Below are 6697 nucleotides of genomic sequence, written 5' to 3'. Positions count from 1 at the left end.
GGAAGGCACAGTTTGGACATGGAATGGCAATAATGAATTAACCAGTAAGATGAAAAATATTGCGAACAGGTTTGTATTTTTTCTTTGTATTTTAAGCATTATTCCAATAATTGAAATTAATATCCCCTACCATAGTTCTAAAATAATATTTTCAATTTTGTCCTTATTACTTTTTTATGTGAAGGTGTTTGCTTGATACTTAAAAAAATTCCTATCATGCATAAGGTTTTCTGGATTTTGTGTAATATTTTGTAGAAAGATTGATATCTCGTTTAAAAATAAATACAACGTTTGCCAATTATTGTGAAGGAAATAAGTAATCGATGATTTCGTTAAATAATGTGACAATAATTAAGTTTTTTTAAATATCAATATTTCCTGAATATTCAGGATAAGAACAGAGTGAAACACATTAAAAATATGCTGTTAAATAAGGAGTAAGTGCGGAAAACAAAAACAAAACAAAGCAAAAAAAAAAAAAAAAAAACATGAGTCCGATTGAATGATTGTTTATTTCATTGAATGTAACAATTACATGTTTAGTATTTTGTCTGCAGTATTAGTCTCTTAAATTCAGTCGGATTGCCTAAATTATGCTTGAATTAACTTGAATATATGGTTACAAGTTACTTTCTTATAAACAATTAATTCAAATTAAAATGTTAAAACATTAACATTTTAATTTGAATTATTTTTTTAACTTGTGATGGAATTAGATTATTGTTGCTAGATTAATACCGGATTATACTCAATTACACAATGGCGGGTGCCGCAGGACATGTTTACTCTTTCAGGGCACCTGCTCTCACTCCCGGTTTTCTTTGGAGTTGATATTACTGGTGCTTTACATTTTTTTTTGCGACGTTTTAATTCCCTTTCCTTCAGCTTTTATGCAGTATTAGAGAACCAGAATAAACGACTGGTATAGTGTTCAAACAGTAACTTCAATTAGGGTTTTCATGGTTGAAATGATTGATTTGGATGAAAGAAGATTGGAATCCTGTTAAAGTATTCAAATTCATAATTAATTATAAAATGATTGTAGTATTGTTAGGATTGGTTCGCAATTAAATGACGTTCGCTGTGATTGACATACGTTATTATAGAGAGAATTATCCAAATAATATGGGCCTCATTAATGCATGATTATGACTTGGTCTGATGTACTCGTGTTGAATGTAATATCGGCAAAAATACTTAAGTGTCAGCAGCGGGATGTGTAATTGAGTATAATCCGGTATTAATCTAGCAACAATAATCTAATTCCATGACACGTTGAACAGTTCTCCCTATGATAACAGTAATCAAGGTAACCACGGTTATAGCGCTAATCGAAAGAGTGTAATCCAGGAACAAAGAACAGATATGGAAAGCAGACATACACAACACAGAACATAAATTAACTAAAATCATTCCTACAAAGTAACAAAAGCAAATGAGCAACAGTTTTCCTTTACCATCGAATCGATTTCTAAATCAAGGTATAAATATAAGTCTGACTTCACAGTGATCAGAATGCATTAAGCCAAATTCTGACATAAAATAAAAGTGTTTTGCATGATGAGATCTATCTGCGGTTTAATTTTCGTGAAAATCTGTTAATCCATTTTGGAGTAATTGCCCTTTAATAATAATTTTGTTTTTGCTATAATAATGAAATTACTTAGCAAAACACGTCTTCTCAGAAAGTAGTGGACAGAATTCAGTAGAAATTGATATATTTGCTTTTAGGGTATGGGCGTTATCGACGTAAGGCATGTCCACAAAATAGAATGCGGTTTATTAAGCCTGGAACTGGATTCAAGCTCTTTAAAGCCTTTTTTTTAATTAACTTTTTGTCTTGTGGGTTTGTTTTTTTTTTCCATTGGATTTATTCTTGTAATTCTTTTATGCAGCTGCATATCTTATTTGAAATTAATTGAAAACATATGAGAAGAGGTCAGTGCTACACTATCATAGTTTTATTTTTCTGCTAAACTTGCATAATATTTTTTATGTTATAGTACTATATGCAATATGCCGTCTTACTATAGACTTTGCGTATTAAGTATGCTGTAGTAATTACCTAAAATTTGACAAGTTTAAAATTATGTAATTGCCATTCATTTCCGATTCAATATTGTTAATTTCACTATCGATTGTTTTGCTGAATAGACAAAATTAACAATTACTATTGCACTTTTCACATTTTTGAAAATGATGTGGAAGTTTTTGTACCTTTGAAACCGCAGGAAGTTGCAATCCAACATTAGCCACATGCTCATGATTGACTATTTTTTCGTCACAGTGACAACATAATCATCGTCAATACAAACGTCTTTGGAAAAGAAAGCAACTTTTAATTAAATGATATGTTCGTAAATTGAGCAATTATGTTCGAATATGACTTAAAAGAGTGATTTTCAGTTTTGTTTAATTATCTTATTGTGTAATACGGGGTATAATGCTATTGCAATGGTCCATATCGTCATGTGGACGATGACCTTCAACCCATCTCCGCCCTATGGCAGTATTCTCGTCCTTGAGATGGCGGTCACATGTTGATACACGGATCAATGTGGAAAACGCGTTTATAATCTATATTTATTGCAATTTTGAATCAACATAGTGTATGTATATAAAACAAGGCAAATAGGCAAAGTTGGAATCAATAAGTAATCCTATACAGACTGGCATTTCGATTTCTTCTAGTTGATATTGAAGTTCTCTATAACACTTGTTATATGACAATAATTCAAATTATTTTAAGACTGGTAAAATACTTGTAGCTTTCAGTATTAGTTCGTAAAAATAACGGTAATTTATCTCCTTTTTGTCTATTCAAAACGATTACATTATTTTGATTACTGCTATAACCTTGGTTCCCTTGATTACTCTAAAATAAATAAAAATTCAACCGAACTTTTGTAGGCTTCTACTATATGAACCATAGTTAAGTATTTTTGTTTTTTTTTTTTAAGCAATTTGTTAGTTCTTAGAAAATTCCCTATTCAGTTTTCAAATGATGACACAATTGAAATAAATATTTATCACCTGAAAGTACGGTTGACAGTTTATTTTCCTGGGGTTAAAAGAAGACCCGACGCAATCCTTCTGATGCGACAAAATTAGTTAATAATGGAGCAGATACGAACTTCCAATGTCTCCTGGTACGAATATCATAGTTATTTAAATCTTATAATAATGGCATCATAGTTTGCAAAACAAGAAATTGAAGTCGAAAAGAGATGTAATTATTTGGGTACTTTTATGCTTGAATCATTTTATGTATATTCGAATTTGTGCCACAAGAATGCGTTAGGAATAATATATTACATCGGGTACGCAAATTATGCACACATTGATCGTTAATTTATTTCAGGGACACACTCCATTACATCTTGCTGCAAGGCATGGACATGAACGTATTACTTCCTTTTTGCTGGAAAAAGGTGCCAAACCAAATACAAAGAATAAACTGGTATATGTATTAATACTATACAACACATTTTTAATCTTTTACTTTTGATAAAGTTCGGTTTGCATTGAACTTATCTAATTTGCTCGGAGGTTGTTTCTAGAAAAGCAGAGGACGCTTACCCTACCGGTGCTACCGGTTCATGCTCCCAGTGTTTAGTGGAGTCCGAGTTGCTCATTAATTTTCGTTTCTTTGTATGCATATTTTGTGTTGGTTTTTTATTGTTCTTTGTTTCCACGCCTGGATTACATTCTTTTGATTTTTGCCAGAATCTTAGTTCCCTTTATTTCTCTTTCATAGGCAATATTATGAAAATCTAAGGATTCTTTTTCGAGGGTTCCAGAGTTTATCTGCAGATAGTTTTATGTCAATAGAAAATGGTCTTATTGCGTATGCTCCTCGTTTTACTAAACATACATGTCATTAAGAAGGACCATTTCAAGATTTTTTTTGTTCAAACCGCGATGCTCTTGGTATTTCAGATAAATTAGAAGGGAGCATAAGTGATAATGTAAGGATAATTATAAAAGATAGTCTATTTTAATGCTGTAAATCGCCATTAAGAATGTTACCACCTTAATGAATACCCCGATGTTATTGTACATGTACTTCAAGGTCTAATTAGATATACTATCATTGCATTCTTAATATTTCAAGTGGTACAAATACGGATATTTAATATAAATCATTCTTTATTCTTGGGAACGTCATTGATATACGACAAGTACTCTAGCTTGTCACATCTGTGTAGGTGTATTTGGCAATACTTGTAATATGTATATATTGATACGAATATTTCAATTTGACAAAACTTCAACAACGTTTCGTTATGTTTTGGTTTTATAATATTAACAATGTTTTACATTCTACTACAGGGAAAAACAGCACTACAACTAGCATATGTCCAAAATCATCTTTCAGTTATGTTCCTTTTATTGTCTAATGAAGCATCAAATGATCAAAAGGTTTAAAAGTCTTAATAATTGTATGTTTACGCGACAAAATTATTACTACAGAGGTTTATGTTCGCAATCATGAACTAGTGGATCGTTACGTTGTATTCATCTGTACCATGAGAACCGATTTTTTCAACGTCATGTTTTTTTTTTCTCTTACGTCTACCCCGGGGTACACCCCTCCATTTTTCAAGTTTTGTTCTTTGTTATGTGTGTCTGTTTTCCCCATCTGGATTTTGTCCCTGGATTACATTCTGTTGATTTCCGCTAGGATCTTGGTTCCCTTGATTACCCTATTATACGAAATATCGAAATGATTTTCTTAAAATTTTGAATATTCTTCCAACATTAACATTTTACTGTATAAAGGAGCACTTTAATTCTGAATTGACCATATGTTCAAATTATTTAGTCAGTTTTACGTTTAATATAACTTGCAATTATATTTGTCTCCCGAAATCTGAATCGTTTAAGAGTTCATACTAGTTTTTCAACAAAGGATCGACATTCAAATGGGAACAAATTGTGCTCCTCTTCTTGCTGACCTGTTCCTTCACTCTTATGAGGCTGACTTTATAGCTGATCTGATCCGAACGAAAGAATATCGTTTATCTAGATTCTTTATTTTCAATTTTCGCTAAATACATGACGCCTTATCTTTCAACAATTCTAGTTTCTGGGATTTCAAGCCTGGCATCTACCCCAAGGAATTTGAGATAAAGGATACCACAGACACTGTGGAGTCAGCCTCATATTTTGACCTACATTTAGATAGCATTTGTAAAGGAAAACTATTGACCAAACGTTACGATAAATGTGATGACTTTTTATTCAGAATTGTTAACTTTCCTATCATCTTTGGCAACATCCTTTCAGCACCTGCGTATTGAGTTTTCATATAATAACTAATACGTTAAACCAGAGCTTGCCGTAACTACGCAGACTTTTTGAATCGCGCTAGATTTCACACAATTAGGCTTTTAGAACAGAGTTATGTTGCTACAAGATTGAAGTCATCACTACAGAAGTTTTATGGTCGTCATTATGAATTCGTGGATCTGTATGGTTTGTCCATCTGCATCATGAAAACTGATTTGTTCAACGTGTCATAGTTTTCCTTTCCTATTTCATCTACTCTGAACTTGACGTTTTTATGAGCAGCTCAGCTGGTGTTTTTTTAGAAAACAGAGGACGGTTAACTTACCGGTTTACATGGTCCATGCTCGCAGTGTTTAGTCGAGTCCGAGTTGCTCATTTACCTTTGTTACATTGTATGTATTTTTTAGTTACTTTATGTTCTCCATTGTGTTTGTCTGTTTTCTGTGTCCCTAGAATACATTCTTTTGATTTCCGCTAAAATTTGATTCCCTTGATTACTCTTTTAAGAAGAGGAAGGTTTTTGTCAAGCTAGTGACAAAATTCTATCATGAAACAGTAAAAAATTGTTACAAAACCTTATTATGATGCAAAGTATATTTAATTAAGGTTGAAAAAGTAAAACTCTAAGTTCTATATTTTACCTTCACATTCTGAATATGGTCAGACAAATAGCACTTGCAATATAAACACACCCACAAAAAAATATGAGTGACATCAGGTGCTCCTTATGGGGAGAGTTTACTTTTCCCTTAAACGCGATAACCAAATTAATGTGGAAAACGTCAACTTCATATAAAACGTGAAATACATCTTTTCTGACCAGTCAGGTCGAAACTTTATATCAGTTCATCCAATTATGATAAGACAAAAAGAACAAGAAAGAAAAACATTTTTCTACACAAAGTCAAATGCTATATGATTGATATGCTTGAATGAAATATGTCAAACTTCAAAACACGCTGAAAAACCCGTCTAATGAAACAAATGAATACCAAAGAAGGTAGTACTACTTTAATATATACTTATTCTTACTTATAGTTGAATCTACCTGAAGGGAACACCTTACTACATATTGCAGCCCATTGTTAAAATGAGTCTTTTGACAAAATAGTACTACAGTGCAAAGACCAGATACATATGAAGAATTATTTGGTATGTATGTTTTCCTATGAAATGTAATTCCTATCTTAATAGTCGGTAAAAAATGGATTTGAATAAATGCAACCGTTTTCATGATCGTACGTCAGCAGTTGCTTCACTGGAACATCTTAACCGTGTATAAGTTGTAAATTTCTACCTTTAGTCTACATCTTTTATACAAAAAAAGCAATGTTTATGTTTAAATGGATATTTTGATAAGGAACAGATTGAACCAAAATTAAGTAAACCACCGAATTGTGTCGTG

General features: G+C 32.0%; 1 long non-coding RNA gene across 1 annotated transcript; it reads left to right on the top strand.

Annotated features, from left to right (window-relative positions):
* On the top strand, nt 1-6439 carry LOC148610737 (uncharacterized). Its single transcript, XR_015914613.1, has 3 exons — nt 1-69; nt 3362-3460; nt 6331-6439. It is a non-coding gene; the product is annotated as an uncharacterized LOC148610737 (long non-coding RNA).
* Nucleotides 6440-6697: the final 258 nt, after the last annotated feature.

The sequence above is a fragment of the Perna viridis genome, chromosome 8, assembly GCF_037379345.1.
Source record: "Perna viridis isolate PV_CMFRI_1.1 ecotype Kerala chromosome 8, ASM3737934v1, whole genome shotgun sequence".
Taxonomy (NCBI): domain Eukaryota; kingdom Metazoa; phylum Mollusca; class Bivalvia; order Mytilida; family Mytilidae; genus Perna; species Perna viridis.
This window is presented reverse-complemented; position numbering and strand designations above follow the sequence as displayed.